The sequence below is a fragment of the Marmota monax genome, unplaced genomic scaffold, assembly GCF_021218885.2.
Source record: "Marmota monax isolate L192 unplaced genomic scaffold, Marmota_monax_Labrador192_F-V1.1 WCK01_AAM20220418_F8-fsc00063, whole genome shotgun sequence".
NCBI lineage: Eukaryota > Metazoa > Chordata > Mammalia > Rodentia > Sciuridae > Marmota > Marmota monax.
The window spans coordinates 10,339,068-10,355,952 of record NW_026693726.1 but is presented as its reverse complement, the minus strand read 5'-3'; the positions used below and the strand labels follow the sequence as shown (position 1 = coordinate 10,355,952).

Here is a 16,885-nt window from a genome sequence, read left to right as displayed (position 1 = left end):
GTGTGGTTTGAAATGTCAATTAAGTTTTCAAGATCACAAAGATAATCAGTGAAGGAAACATTGACATATCGTCTCTAAAACCCACACCCTGTGTAAATTCACTGTACTGTTTTTGTACCAGAAAAGTCAACATGTCCCTATATGAACTTTGCATCTTCACTCAGTCACTTTTGGGGAGGAGTATTAATAATCCAAAAGCAGTTTTTAAAATGTTCCTGCTCACTAAAAGGAACAAAGTTTCATTCAAGTCACTTCATGCATAATCAACATGATACATAATAGTAACCAATAATGGACATGGGGGTTTCTTGGTATCTAGAAACAGACATGAAAAAAGGCCCCCTTGGAGAGGGGGACAAAGGACAAAAAATAATGAATGCTTAGGAATCAGGCATCTCCAAGACTCCTCCTGTCTTGATTCTTTTCAGCTATAGATTTTTGATGTCCACTCTGGTGATCATCGATCACCATGGTTCAGCTCCCTTGTTTACTTTCTGGGTCCATCTTTCCAGTTATATTTTTTAATGGATTCCTGAATTCTCTCCCCATGTCTTTAGAACTTCTCAAATGCTACTGCCCCCCTGTGATCAGCTGCCCTTAGAAAAGTTTCAATCTGATAAAATGTAACTGGAAGTAGGGAGAAGGGAAGAGGAGTGGTCATCATAGATACAGAACTTAGCCACCCATGCAGGACATAGTGACCTATGCCTAAAGACTGTCTGGTAAAGGACCACTCAGTATTGGGGAGTAGGAAAGGATTCCTTTGAAGAAGATAGAGAAAAAGGCAGCCTTCTTATGTATTTCCTGTCAGAGACATTGTAGATGACATAGCAAGCACAGAGTGTATATCAAACACTTTATGGTTAGAATAAGGCTATTCCTCATCCATTAGAAGAAATGATTCTCATTCTCTTCTCTCTCTTTCTCTCCCCACCCCCAACCCATCTTGGTGATTCTTTACTTACAAAAAAAAATGTAGAAAAATAAATCTACAAATATAAAATTCAAATAGCACAAATTTTTCAAGAACAATACTATTCTCAAAATACTTGATGTCTGCATTCATGTTATATGCAAAATCAGGTATAAAACAATGAAAGACCTAGATGAAATAATCAAATCTATAATTCCTCTGCTAAAGGTGAACAAATGGTCCTTATGATATCTTATATATGACTGCAGCAGTTTTTTCAGATAAATGGAATATTGATCATTGGCTATATCACCTACATAATCTAAGTAGGCTTTAGAATCTCATGATAGCTATTAGAAATATGATTATGCTACAGGTAGAATAAAATGGTCAGAAACAGTATGAGAACTGGTATTCAACTGAATAATTGTCCAAGTAATAGGGAATCAGAAAGGTCCAAGGGACCAAAACTGCAGGAAAGAGAAACACCAGACTCCAAACCGTTGCTAGGACCTACAGCCTGAGATTATTTCCATATATACAAATACAAGCTCACAGTTAACAGAAGTGAACCATCTGTTTATTTGCATTGAAATGTATTATTCACAAAGTATCTTTTTTTTTTACTTTATGTGATTATAAGCTTTGATCATGCCAGAGATTTTCAGAATACACCATATTCCTTTACTTGGCTTTTTTTGGGTGGGGTAGAAAGATATGAAAGTGGTGGTACTTGCCTAACACCTTTAAAGTCATGTTCTGATTTATCCCAATATTTTGATGATAGGACTTTTGCCAAGATTTAGTGGGATTGCCTACCATTGTAACTAAATCATAATTGCCAAGCAGCAAATACTGGTGGTCCACCATTTACTCAGTTATTCCTAAGTACAACTGCTACCACTTATTTTCCCTCATTTCTCTGGTGATGTTTCATTGATAAGAATATAATCCTGAAGGGCAGTATCATGAACAAAACATCGTAAATAAATTCTAACAAAAGAAACCTAAAAATCTTATATAATTCATGATATTGATGGGCCACGACATAATATTTGCTTTGATAAATGAAGTGTTCCAAATTCAGGGTTTTATAAAAATTATCAGCATCATATAAAGTGAAAATACAAAACAAACCATGATTAAATAATTAGGCTTCCTTTATAAACTTAATTAAAGCAAAACTACAATACAGTTTTGTTACTATTTTAAAACACAAGGTTTTAAATTACATTTCTTGAAACTTAAAAAAAAACTACTACAAAACAAATTCTACTTTTTTAAGACCAAGAATTATTTTTCAAGTAGTTTTATCCATAACTAATCAACTCCCCATCCCTCCCATCCCACCTCCAAAGGCCCAAGTAGTTATCTATAGCAGCCCAGAAGTCCAGCTGCTGCTTCTAGAGGATTGCTGTCCTAAAGCCAAAGTTGGATCTGTTGACACAGAAGATGCATCTTGGACAACGACAATGATGATGGATACTAAAAACCACTGATCTCTGCTGCACCTGTGCTGAAAGAGAGGGCTGCTCCTATACAACTTCATGCTTACTCCTCCAAGTCTATCATTCTCTTGTTTATCAATTCATTCCATTCTTCTACTGTATGTTCTCTTTCATTCAATCAATTGTGAGGTATTTGGGGTGATGGGGCTTCTGCTTCAGAAGGATCCTGAGAACTTCATCTATAGAGATTCTTCTAGATGTGCACCTGTGACCAGCATTTTGGATAGCAAATCTGTTACTAAACTTGCTCTATGCTTGTTGTTTTCTGAGTCAGCTGGAAAACATACATCTGGGAAGTTTCTCAGTGCTACCTCCAGCATATTTAGGACTGTTTTCAACATATTTCTTACTGTAACCAACAGTTTCTTCATGAATTCAGGACATGGTGCCTCAAGCTGTTTGACAACTTTATTTCACTGGTCAGTATCATCTGTATGTTGGAAGAAAACTTTGGATCCTTTATCCCACCATGTATCTAACAAACCAAATATCAATTCTTTCCTTGAAGTCCATGTTCAGGATGATCTTGGGCCCTCTAGAGCAGTGCATCACTACATGAAGCATCATCATAAAACTTGTTGTTGAAGTCCCAGTCAATTCAAAATATTTTTTTTTCAAATTGCAGTCTTATGTTACTACTATATTACTGGGCTTTAAGTGCCACTGAATAATTCCAGCAAAGAGAAGGTGCTAGACTCCACACTGCATCTGAAGAGAAAGTAGGACATTCTTTCATGATCTTTCATGAGGAAACACTTGGAAAAAGATTGCATCCATGAACTTCATGACTAAACATCTTCTCCTGGGATATTTCTGTGGTATGCGAACTTTCAAAGTCCATCAAGTTTTTTGTTGTTGTTTATATTATATTATATTATATTATATTAGTACTGAGGATTGAACTCAGGGGCACTCAGCCACTAAGCCACATCCCCAGTACTATTTTGTATTTTATTTAGAAACAGAGTCTCACTGACTTGCTTAGTGCCTCACTTTTGCTGAGGCTGACTTTGAACTTGCAATCCTCCTGCCTCAGCCTCCAAAACCACTAAGATTAAAGCATGCACCACTGCACCCAGCCCAATCAAGTTTTTATGTAGCCTCATTTATTATGAGTTCGATTCTGAAATAGACAGCTCAGCTTCTTAATTGCTACCTTTCTGTTAAAAATAAGTATTTGCCACTTAACAAGTGACAAATACCATTCATTGAACTCCTGCACCTATAGGTTTTAAGCTCTCAAATTTTAGGACTGTGGATATAGAATCTCCAAACTCTACACTATAAAGATTGTCATCGTACTTCTTGTTACGTAATGACTCCTTCCAAAACTTCACCAAGAAGCCAGAAGCATATCAAATGGCAATAAGAGAAGCCCACCAACAGAGATTATTTCTTTTCTTTTCTTCTTTTTTAAATCCCTTCAGTTTGCAGCTTCAAAGCAGAATGTAGGTTAATACTTCAAATGTGTTTCTTAAGTAGGCTTATGGAATGTGAGTACTCAAAAGAACCACGGCATCACAAACTTCAGGGCTGGCTTCTACGGAAAATATAACATGATGGAATAGTCTATTTTGTTTACAGATCTGCTATACATATCAGGTATCAGATGGATGATATGACCAGATTATTGCTTCAGAAAGATCATCTCAACAATGGGGTTAATGAGATATTGAATTAAGAGATTGAAACAGAGCAGTTTGCATGCACTGCAATACCTTAGATTTAAAAAATAAAGGGTCTTACTTAAAGGCAATGGAAACAGAGAGAAGCACACTGGAGGTATTGACAGGAGGTGAAAATTAAGGTATTAATAACAATGATATAATGAGGTAGCATGGAATAGGTGGCAAGAGCAAGAGATGCTGACTCTGACATGAAAATAAGTGAACTGATTGATGAATTTAGGTGTTGATGGACTTTGGCATCTTTCATTAAAGCAGGAAGTCCAGGTGGAACCGAGGCATTTTTTTTTTTTCCTGGGACAAGAATGACATATGACACATTATATTTTGAACACATTGCATTTTGAGTTTTCTTCAAGTGATCCATGTGGAACTTTCCAGAAGGAAGTGTAAATCTGGGTCTGGAGCTTAGAATAGAGGTTGGAACTGGTCATACACATTTGGCAACATATGGTGTATTCTAGCCTTTCCACTTCAAATTTTATTTTCAATAAAGAAAACAAGCCAAATAAAATGTGTGTTTATTTCCTTCTGTGATCAGCTATCCCTAAAATAGAGGCTATCTGGTTTTTTGTTATTTCTTAAAATATATTGAATTTCTAAGGGGGAAAAAAGCCAGTCTCAAAATATTACATGCTAAATGATTTCATTTGCATGACATTTTTTTAAAAGACAATAAATTTTTTAAAAAAAAATAGAAATGAAGAACAGGTGAATGGTTGCCAGAGTTTGGACAGAAGACCCTGAGGGAAGTGGGTGTGATCATAAAAGGGTAACATGAGGGAACTCTGTAGTGACGGACTTCTTATATATAGTGACCATGAATCTGTGCATGTGATAAAATTGTATATCACTAAACACATGCAAATACACGTGTTAATACAGTAAATATTGGGGGAAATGAAGTTAATATTTATGGATTTTATTGATGTGGATGTCCTAATAATATATATTATATATTATAGTGATATAATACTATAGTTTCCAAGATGTTACCATTAGGAAAAACTAGATAAAAGGTTGGCAGGATCAATGTATTATTTCTTACAACTGCATGTGAATCTAAAACTCTCAAAACAAAAACCTCAATTCTAAAAAATATTGAAGCAAGATATGTGGAAAGAAACAAGATTTTTAATATTAAGGCAAATAATTTGTAAGGGGAAAAAAGTACATCTTCTCCCAAATGTTTTCTCCCTATCTTTCATTAATTTTGCTTCCTTGACTCAGAGAAAATTTGTAGCTGACTTGTAGAGACACTATCTCCCAAGTCTAGGAAGAATTTGTCAACATTGAGATGGATCTCAATGGAGAGGGAAGTTGAGATGAAAGAAAAAGTAAGCAGGGCTTGGTGACACATGTCTTTAATCCCATCAATTTGGGAGGCTGAGACAGTATGAGGAATTTAGTGAAATGTATATGACCATGGAAATGTATAGGACAGCATTCCCCTGGTGTGAGCAAACTCCCTGGTGGGGGCAGGGGGTTAACAGCCACCCTGTTTGCCACCCTTAGAATGCCCTGCAATCTCTCCTAGAATCTAGTAATATAGCTAATATATGTGCAATGTCTAGCTGGTATGGCAATGCCTGGAGAAGTCTCTGTGTTAGAGCCTCATCAAGCCTCCACCTTGACTTCAGGCATGTAGCTCCTGGAATAAAAGAACTTGTTTGCTAGATAACTACAATGTTTTGTGAAGCTCTGGTGCTCCTGGATCTGCCCGCCTAACAGTAACTTCAAACAATGGACTTTCTTGAGGACTGCACAAACCTCCTAACATTTCATATTGTAACTGTAAAATGTAACTGCAGAATAAGAAACATTACTGATACTACACAATAATGTAGTTATGATACTAATGACTTAATGTAACCTATTGGCATAAATAAACATGGCCACTTGCACTGAGAGCCACTCTGCCACCTTCCCTACCTCTGCACCTTGTCTCTGTGTCACCTTTTATTATTATTATTACTTACAGAAACCCTGTCTCAAAATTTAAAAAGGAAAAGGTGGTGGTGGGGTGGGAGACTGAGGATGTAGCTCAGTGGTGGAGCACCCTTGTGTTCAATTCCCAGTATTGCAAAAATTGCAAAATAAATAAAGGGAAGAAAGAGAGAGAGGGGGAGGGAGGGAGGGAGAGAGAGAGAGAGAGAAAAGAATAAAGAGTCCTCAGGCAATTGGAGAGAGAGAGAGAGAGAGAGAGAGAGAGAGAGAGAGAGAGAGAGAAAAGAATAAAGAGTCCTCAGGCAATTGGTATAGGAATAAAGGCTATTTCAGCAAAGGTTTTTGTTCCCTAAACCCCCTACTCTAAAGCCTTAGTCACCAGCATCTGATGCTGTTTGGAGGTGGTGAAAACTTTAGGAGATAGGTTTGAGTGGGATAAAGTTAGGTCACTAGGGACTAGGGACATGCCCTTGAAGGGGATATTGGGATCCCATCCCCTTCCTCTCAATCTCTCTGCTTCTGGCTGCCAAGAGGTGAGCAACTCCTCTGCATGTGCCCCTTACCATGATGTGCTGCTTTGCCACAGGCCCAGAAACAACTGAGCCAACCAACCATGGACTGAAACCATAAGCCAAAATAAAACCATCCTCTTTTAAGTTGATTTTCTTAGGTATTTTGTCACCGATAAGAAAAGTTAATTACAGTTCTTATTATTATGATGTTACTTAAAGAACCAGGAGTTAGTTAAATGACAACTGAGCTGTGGTCCACAGAATACCAAAACTTCTCTAAGGAGAGCACATCTCTAGTCACCTAACCACCACTGGCCTTTGAGGGCATCCTTGGTCAGCAACCAGCACCTCATCCTGTAACTACAAAGTAAAGCTTATCCATGACCTGATATTTTCCTGGGCTTGTTCAAATCACTACTCAAAATTTCTAGCATTACTGTTTATAAACCCACATATAAACCCATATGAAGGAAGATGGACCCTGGAAGTCAAGTGAATGGTGCCCTTCTGCCCATGTATTTGAAATGATGTTAAAACAGGACCAGCTTGAGACATCCCTCCCCCAATCTGGCTCAGTCCAACTACAGTTCCACCTTCTCCTTCATAAATACCTGCTGATGAACTACACTTTTCTTGATTTTGTTTTAATATGATTTCCTTAATGCCAATATGTAGTTCTGAATATTCTAGAAATTACCTCTTTTTCTTCTTCTTATGAAATCGGAGATGTCTTCTTTGACATCTGCATCACCAGCAAGTTCTTCCTTACTGGTAAGAATTAGCTCCAAAGTCCTCCATATTACATCTTGTATCTTCTTGGAAAACAAAGTCTCATCAAGGCAATTGAAGGGTTTATCAAAGCCCTGCTTTTAGCAGAATAAGCTTCTAGCAGCTGTCTGGGTGGCTCAAGTTTCATATTACCAGCAGTAATATTCCTGCACCTGTTTCATAGTCTACATGAGAAGCGCATCCTTCCCCTCCTCTAACTGTCCAGTCATCCACAGGGACATCGCATCTGCTTTCTTTTCATCTCTCCTCAACCAGATGTTCTTGGCTGTGTTTCCAAAATCAGGTTTTCTAACTTTCTTCTGTAGAAAGTGTCTCAAGAGACAATGATACCCTCTGACCATCCAATTGGTTTACTTCTTTTGTTCCTATTTAATGTCATTTTAATCACATTTATGGGACTGGTAATGCCTATTAGCACATGTGTATCAATTTGTGGCAAAACCTTCAGTTACATCATTACTCCTTCAACTAATATGCAGGTGCCTGTGATCATAAGTATTCATCGTGATCCTTCTACCTACTTTCCCCTGAAAGTTAGTAAGGCTTTCCTCCTCTAAAGGAGGAGGAAAACACAACAGTGTTTCTTGATAATATCAATATTTTATACAGTTCTTTGGGAACATTTTTCTTCCTTACCCCTAAATTTTTCTTAGAAGATGCTCTTTCTAGCAGATAAGTTAGATAGATTCTTGTTAAATATGTTCTTGTCCAGAAATTTCCCAATGAGTCAGAATGGGCTGAGTTGTAAAACACGAAGAAAAATCAATCTCTTCTCATTCTCATCATTATTGAACTTGTTTGACAGTGTACAAACTTAAAAGAAAAAAAATTCCAGCATTCCTTATACCTTTAAGCAAGTAATTCTGATAGGGAAATTCTGCTATGTGGATAAAGGAGAAACTTTCAAATAAAAATATTTTCATTGTTTACCACATCCCCTTTTCAGTTTACTATTTCAAATGTGCTTTATAAGATGAGGAACAACATCACTGCAGAATCTTCTCCCAGGTGTTCATAGTCCAGAATGGTCAGCTTTTAGTATCACCTCTACTTTAGCCTCACATCATTTCAGAAGTTACCCCACCCAACATCCTTGTGTTATGATGGCTTACGTAATACCAAGTGATTAATGAGTTTTGTGTTGGTTGTTTATACTGATTTTTAATGCATCTTAAAAAAAAATCTCTCCTGTTATACCCAGTCCCACCATAGCTCTTTCTTTTGTTCCTGCTATGGAGCATTAGGGCAGATGTTCAAAACAAGAATGTTGGTGATATCCAGAGAGTAGAAATGTTTCTGGAGAGCAGACTTTCTCTGGTGGACAATTTCTTACCATGGTCACAGTACCTGATAAGGAAGTCTGAAAGGCTCCAAAAATGTGAAAATTTGGTAAGCACAAACATGACACTGCAAATGGAAAATTCCACATCACAAATCATTGTTTTATGCACAAAATTATTAAAAATATTGTATAAAGTTGACTCCAGGTTGTGTATATAAGTTTTATATGAAGCATAGAATTTCATGGTTAGACACGGGTCCTATCCCAAGATAGCTCATTGTGTATATGCAAAAATTCCAAAATCTAAAAACAGCCCAAATCCCAAACACTTATAGTCCCAAACATTTCAACCTATACCAATACAGTAGAGCATAAAGGACTTTTCAACAAATTTAAAAGTATTGGAATCTTGGAGTATATCCTCTGACTGCAATGTAATTATGTTACAAATTGATAAACACAAGATAACTCTAAAAATCCCTTAATATTTTTTAATATGATACATGTATTAACAAACCCATAAATCCAATAAGAAATTGAAAAGTTGGAAATATTTTTTAATTAAAATGAGTATATATCCAAAATTGAACAAATGAGAAAAGACAGGATTTAGGAGAAAATGAATGTGCTTCAATGCCTATATTATAAAAAGTCTGGAATTTAATGAGCTAAGCTTTCAGATCAATAAATTAGAGGGAAAAAATAAGTTAAATATAACAGAAGGAAGTAATAGAGGCATGACCATAAATTATCATAACAGAAAAAATATATACAAATGAGAAGAACAAAAGAAGCTCAATTTATAATTGCTTTGAAAGATTGATCCAGGGGAAAAAAGGAAAAGCACAATCAATTAATATCAGGCAAGGAGAAGAAGCAATGCTACAGTTACTGCAGACATTAAAAAAGACAATAGGGTAAAGCAAATGACATGCCCAAAAATAGAAAACCTAGATTAAATCGATGAACTATTAGAAAAAGATAACTTAGATAACTGACATAAAACCAAATAGAACTTAAAGCATACTCATAAAGAAAACTGCAGGCCTGGATGGCTTTCCTAGTGAGTTGTTCCAAATATTTAAAAAAGAAATAACCCAAATATTTCAAGAAATCTTCCAAAGATAAGGAGAAAAAAAAGGGTATATTTCTCAGATAATTCTATGAGGTCAAGATAACCTTGGTCCAAAACTCCACATGAAAGAAAAATAGCAGTCCAATCTCACAGAAGCAGATTCAAATATCCTAAATAAAATATTAGCAAATTGAATCCAGCTATGCATAGAAATGATGCAATATGACCAACTTTGATTTGCCCTAGAAATTCAAAGTTGCTTTACCATTAGAGAATCAAAGTAATTCAGCATATTTACTGAACATTATGATGATCAGCACAATAGCAGAAGAGACATCTGATAAAAATCAGCATCCTATCGAGATAAATATTAGCAAACTAGGAAAATCAAGCATAACATTTAATGGTGAGGCATTTAAATAAACTTTGTCTTTTTTTTTTTAAGATAGGGGATGGAGAAATATGCCATCATTTTTTCTCTCAGCATTGCACTGGAAATCACAGACAGTGCAGTAAATCAAAACCCAAATAAAATGTAAAAGTATTAGAAGAAAGAATCAAACTGTCATTATTCAGATGATGTGGCTATGTGTAAGAAAACTTCCTCTAATCATTAGGATTGATGAAGATATAACAAATATACCTGATTCAAAATCAATACACAAAAATCAACTGTTCAACATGGTTCTCTGCTTTATGATAATTTATTAAGCTTTAGGTTCATGTTTTGTGCACTTTTTTAAACTAAAGCTTACCCATCTCTAGGACCCCATAGGTGTTGTACTCTTTCTGATAGAAACTACCAGCTTGACAGAGTAAAACTCCAGGTAGCACACATACTTTGAGAAGCAGCTGTGTATTCCCATGAAAACATTTAAAACCTTTTTTAATGGATGCCTTTGGTATTGCCTCCTTTATGCTTGTAATTTTAGCTTCATTCCATTCTTATTTTACTGTTTAAGTTTCTCTTTAAGGCAACAATTTCCTTTGTATCATTGACAATAGACCCCGCAAACATATGACAGGAGCTATTTTTTTCTGCCAAAGCACACTACTTCTCTCCTAAATATTTCACCTTAAAATAGACATTTACCTAACAGTTCTGTGTTCCTAGCTTTCAAAGAGATCTGTATATTTTACCTTGCCCTGGATGCACTGATCTAAATATAAGCCTTTCTCCAAAGGAAAGAATCCCCCAGAAGGAAGGAATGATCGGATGGAACCTCCATTGCAAAGTCATTGTCTGTAAAACTGAAATGTTTCCTTAAAGACGATTGCTTGTCATCCCCTGGTGAATAGATGGAAATAAGTTGGAAACAAATTTATGGGCAAAAACAAATACTGCTTGATTCATTCATTATTAGTTGTATTGAACATTGTCAAAAACCCGTTGGAAATCCAAAGAGCATTAGCAGAAGTGGTGGTCTCTGTGTCACCATCCTTGGGCCTAAAAGCAGAATAGAAAAGCAATATCAAGCCTCAGGTAGGGATCCGGTTTAGAACTCTGGCAGAACTCCCATGCTCCGAGGGTACCTGCTTCCTCTCACAAAAACATCATGTGCTTTAAATGCCTAAAGCATTTTTCTTCTAAAAGATATCATCCTCTCCTGCATAGTTACTATAATAGCCTATATTATATGTTAATTAGACATTAAAAACACAAAACACTGACATTCTTTGCCTCACCTGTTATGGCAAAAGAACACATAAATGTGTCTGTCAAGTAACAAAAGGATTTTGTTAAATATCCCAAAACTAATCTGTTATTATTCTGCCTGTCAGGGAGAAAAAAAAAAAATCAGAAAACACAAATTCATATCATTTTCTGTTAACCAACTAAAAATAGAGGGTAAAATGCAATTCCACCAGAAAAAAAATGAGTAAGTTACTTGAAAACCATCACATTCTCTAAAGGTCTGGCTTTTGGAAACTGTAACCCTGTCATTAAATTATTTCCACAAATCCATTCACACAGTCATGCGCTGAGTCTAAGAGGAGGAGGAAAGATCATTTTTTTCTCCAAATTTGGTATCCAGCTTTCTAAAAAAAGACAAAGGCACATTTTATCATCCTGGAAAAAGTGACTTCAGTGAAGCAGATAAAGTGTCTAATAAGGCCTAATTATCTCATGTTGTGATTCTTTTTAAATCACTTTTAACCTCAGGAAGAATTTTAATTATCTTGTATAATAAAGTCTTTCCTTATTTCACCCCCTCTAGGAGAAAAACATATTAAACCTTATTTTTGTCAAAAGATAAGGGCAATATTAAGTTTAAATTGATGTCATTATGAAATATTTGATATCAGGATTACAAATTTCAACCTTCGTAATTATACGATTGGTCACAAAAAAGAGTATCATTCCTCCACCAACTCCTAGAAAGAGGCCATCAGAGCTATCAGCATGCATGCGATACACCAGGGACAGTGGAAGGGAGAGAGAGAAATGTGTTCTTTCTATTCCAGCAGAGTCTTGTGATTCCAAGGTTAAACTGTTGAAGCAGTTTGGGGGGTACTTTTTAATATGATTTTCAAAAAGTTTTCTCCTCATTATCAACTCTTTAATAAACACTTCAAAGTTTCTGTGAGCTTCTCCATTGGGAAAAATATGAATTCATGAGGTTTCTTCCCAAACACACGCCGAGTTCTCTCATTGGGATTCAAGAACTCAGGAAGGAAATGTATGCAAGTGTCTGCATATGGAAAGACAAAGTTTTCCTTCCTCATTTTCTCAGTTCTCCTACAAATGCATTCCCTTCGTGCTTGGCTCATAAACTCCATCTTGTGCTGATTCTGGCATGAGGTACAGCCTCTCCAACCCAGCCAGGGTCTCTGAACCAAGTTTCTCATCTATCTCTCTCCTCTTCATTTCAGCTCTATATAAAATAACAAAAGTAGTTAGCATTGACTAGGAGCTAGGCATTTTCCAACGCATTTCATCTCACTGAATCGTCACAACTCTACACCAATGAACAAACTAATCCATGGAGATGAACCAGGGGCTTCCCTAATGCTATACAGCTGGTAAGTGGTAGAATTTGAATGCACCTTTATCTGAAGATACATAGCTCATTTAACCATCACACCAACTGTACCATGGCTTTTTTATTCTGACAAAAAGGAAGTAGCTCATTCTACTGTAAAGCTAATTAACTTTTAAAATACTATGATAAGCATATACTAAGCCCTTCACCCAATGGAAAAACTAATCATTGACTACATCTCACCTGTTACCCTGACTCTCCCATTTCTCAGCCTCCCTCCACCTGAGGAAACCGTGGTCCCATGGCCTGAAATAAACATTCCCTGACTGTTCTTTGTATTTTAAAAATATATTTCTATAATTTTTTTGTTAAAAAAAAAGAAGTAGCTATTTTCAAATCTTTTATAAGAATACTATTGGGATATTCATGATTCTTGGAAAAGAATGGCATTTTATATACACCTATGTTTTCTTATAATTTTCCTTGACCCTTACCCTAGAATTGGGTGTGGATAAAACTTAAAAGCAGACCACTGCATAATAAACTTCCCATTAAAATTTATGCTATAGAGGATTAAATGTGAAGAATTCAATTACATTGTATTTTATTTAAGGGAACTCAAATTCCCTTTGACTTACTACAATAGAAGTCTATGTTTTATTGGTAAAATTCCATTAGTAGAGCATAGGATGGTCAGCTTCATGCATCTAGAGATCAGATGGTCCTGGGCTCTGACATCTTGCAAAACTACAACAGGTGCCAACCTGCACCCTGCAGCCCTGGAAAGGAACAGTAGAGGGCTGCAGGAAAGGTTTCCTAGGCCAAAAATAAAAAGGAAAAGACTGGGTGAACAGTTAGCAAGTCCCTTAGGTATACACAGTAATACAAAGTAGATGAAATAATTAAAATGAGAAGAGTTGGTTATGGGAATTTCTATGGCATGCATTGAAACTTCATTTCTTTTTATTAATTTTTTAGTATCTCTTAAATTACTGTTGTTTGTATCTTTGTAAAGTCCTTTAAACACTCTCTAAAAGAAGATGGGGAATTTCATTCAATTAATGAATATCCTATGGAACCAAACAATAATGATTTTAATACTAGCTAACATTTATACAGCATTTATTAAATGCCAGGTACTATCCTAAATATTTTACACATACTGAGTCATTTAATGAAACCATGTATTGCTAGTCCATTTATTAGTCATGTGTAAATAACTCTGCTTTAAACTAGCTTATGCAGTTTTTCTCTGGGAAAGCTAAACCATTGCCTCATTATCTTTTTGAAACTGCTAACTTGATGAAAAAGCCCATTTTCTATTCTCAGTCAATACCAAGGTAAACTTGAGCCAAACATTCATATATAATTCCCTAAACACAGATTGCAGGGCCCCTATCCCAGAGTTTATGATTCAGTAGGTCTGGGATGAGGCCCAAGAATTTGCAGTTTTCTCAGGCCAAACTGATGCTGTTGATAGAGAGAAAAAGAACTTAGTTTGCAAAGGCATGATAAAATCCTACCTAAAGAAAATGGACCCCAGGAGAATGTAAGAGAATGGATTATAAGAAGGCGAAAATTCTGATTTTGATAAGATTCAGAAACAATGTCACTGGATATTTCCCAGAACATGATTTCCAAAAGTCATATAAGCAGACAAGACTTCAGCAGAAATCATATCATATTGAGTGGGTACCTCTGTGCAGAGTAAAAAGATGTTCTGCCTGCTAACGGGCTTGGTGGAGCTTCCTTCTACAAAGAAAATTTCAGGAATTTCTAGGACAGCATCATATTAACAGCAACTTGATATGGAAAAAGAAAGAAGATGGCATACAGGAAAAGATGTCACTCACAGGCAATCTCTGGCCAGGAGGAAGGGATGCTGAAAGAATCAAGAGATGAGTCTCTCTGGAAGCAATTGGGAGGAATGCATTCTCCAATTTACCCGCATAATACATATGGGATAAACACATGCATAATAAGAACACCATCCCTCAGCTCTAGACTGAGATCCAATTTTATAATTTCAGAACAGGGGAGAACATGGCAATGTGATGGATTCCCTATTCCTCTTCCTCCTTGGATAATATTGCTTAAGATCTCTTTAGCTCTCAAGTCAATTTCAGGGAACCTACAAATCATCATTGTATCTAGGCCTTTTAAGTTCCAACTGTGAGATCAGTTTGCAGGACGTTTTTCTAAAATGAATTGTTACATGTTTTGATTTCTGTTTCTGACTCTCTCTGCCTTTGCTAGATTGGTGATTTTGAAAGTCCTGCTTTCACCTTAAATGAGCATCCTGATTCTATCTTTCATGCAGGGAAAGAGATTGCTATCATTATACTCAGCGTTGGTCTTCCCTATACCTCCAAGATTGTGTTGGCTGGGAAATGGTGATCAAGTTCCCTCTGCTCTCTGTTCCTTCCACCTGAAAGGACTGAGAAGGGGATGAGAGTGTCACCAGCAGCACAGGGTCTCATATATTATGGGAACTCAAAGATGTAACAATTCCCTTTAGGAAAAGGAATTGTTCTGTAAGAGTGTCTCTGAGTATCTTTATTCCACCAACCATTAACGTATGGAAAAAGGAAGTCTGGGGCACTAGCTGAGATGGCAAGAAAGAAAGAGTCCATCCTAGCAGTTCTGCCAATGCTAATTCATTGATCCATTTAGCAAATGTTATTAAAGATCACTGTATGCCAGCACAACGCTGGGCTCTGGAGACCTAAGGAGAAAAGGAGGCACACAGATCATCCCCTCATATACTTTATATTCCAGGAGGAAGACTAGATATAACTGCATGCATTATTAATTATGATTGCAATAGATTTGTGGAGCACTACTACAGCTTGGAGAACTGACCTGGGCATGGGATCAAAGAAAGCTTCCCTGTGGAACTGACACTTAAACCAAGTTCTGAGAGATGAGTTGAATTCTCCGACAAGAGTGTTTCAAGCAGAGAAAGGCCCTGTTTGAAGGCACAAAGGTGGTAGCAAACATGGTGCATTGGAAGAACTAGCAGAAGGCTGTTGTAAAGACAATGAAGGAGGAAGGGCAAATAGCATAAGCTGGGATTTCTGGACAGTTCACACAGGGTGGTCACTGCCAGGATAACAATGAATGCAAGAGTTTTCCAACATCGAGAACCTTGTCCAAACTAATGGAAGAGCCATCCTCCAACTACATTTTTAAATCCAAACAATCTCATATAGAGCTCAACAGAAGAAGGTGCTCAATGAATGTAGGTTGAATAATGAATAAATTAATCAAAATGTAAGCTTGTGTATAAAATCCATCTTTCACACATTAGAGTCTGTGCTTTGGTCCATTTGCTACAATATTGTGAGATCATATAAGTGTCTGGGTTCCTTGAATTTGAAAAGGCAGCCTAAAATAATTACTGTATTCTGAGCCACTATTCTATCAAATTAATTCTCACTGCCGCATGTGCATGCTTATCAAGCTTTTCTGGTTTTCTGTCCAACAGAAATTAGTATTTTCAAAAGACATATGGGAGCACTGATATCATATCAAATATCTGAATTTTTTTATTTAGAAGAGCCAGGAGAGACAATGGTATCAGGAGCAACTGAAAACAATATGGACAATGGAATGAAAGACTCCTCCCCACAAAAATTTTCCACTCTCACAAGCATCTTTTCTCTTCTGTCCCTATCTCTGAAGGCATTAAGCCAAAACTTCATAATTTAAAATCAAGAAGTACTTTTTGGGCAGTTGATGCTTTTTCATTCCTTCAAATTGCACTCATGTTTTATTCAGCCATTTATATTTATGGGGCTGTTACTATATATTGGGCATTGTGTTAAAGAGCAGAAAAGCAAAGATGAAGGTAACACATGCTCTCCAGTCAAGATCATTAAGAAGAATACACAGACAATGTGTGTTGGTGTGTCTCCAGTAGAGAAGCTGGATTTGGAAGCCGTGGGAAAAAAAAAATGTTAAAAAGGAACAATCAATTCTACTGGGATAATGTGGAGGGGAACCTACTGAATGTGGGATGGGGGAGAGTTTGGACAGGAATGGCTCATTAAAGAGATTCAAAAAAGAAAAAAGAGAAGTTAGAATCTTGAAAGTGCCCACTATACAAACAAGGAACAGAGAGAGATAAAATTCCAGGCAGAGGAAACAACTAGGGCAAATGCATAGAGATATGAAGAGGCTTGCAGTGT

The 16,885-nt window shown here is 36.5% G+C and overlaps 1 pseudogene; it reads right to left on the bottom strand.

Annotated features, from left to right (window-relative positions):
- Positions 1-2,464: 2,464 nt before the first annotated feature.
- The window catches only part of LOC124103878 (mitogen-activated protein kinase 8-like), a 90,617-nt pseudogene continuing 76,196 nt past the window's right edge, over positions 2,465-16,885 (bottom strand).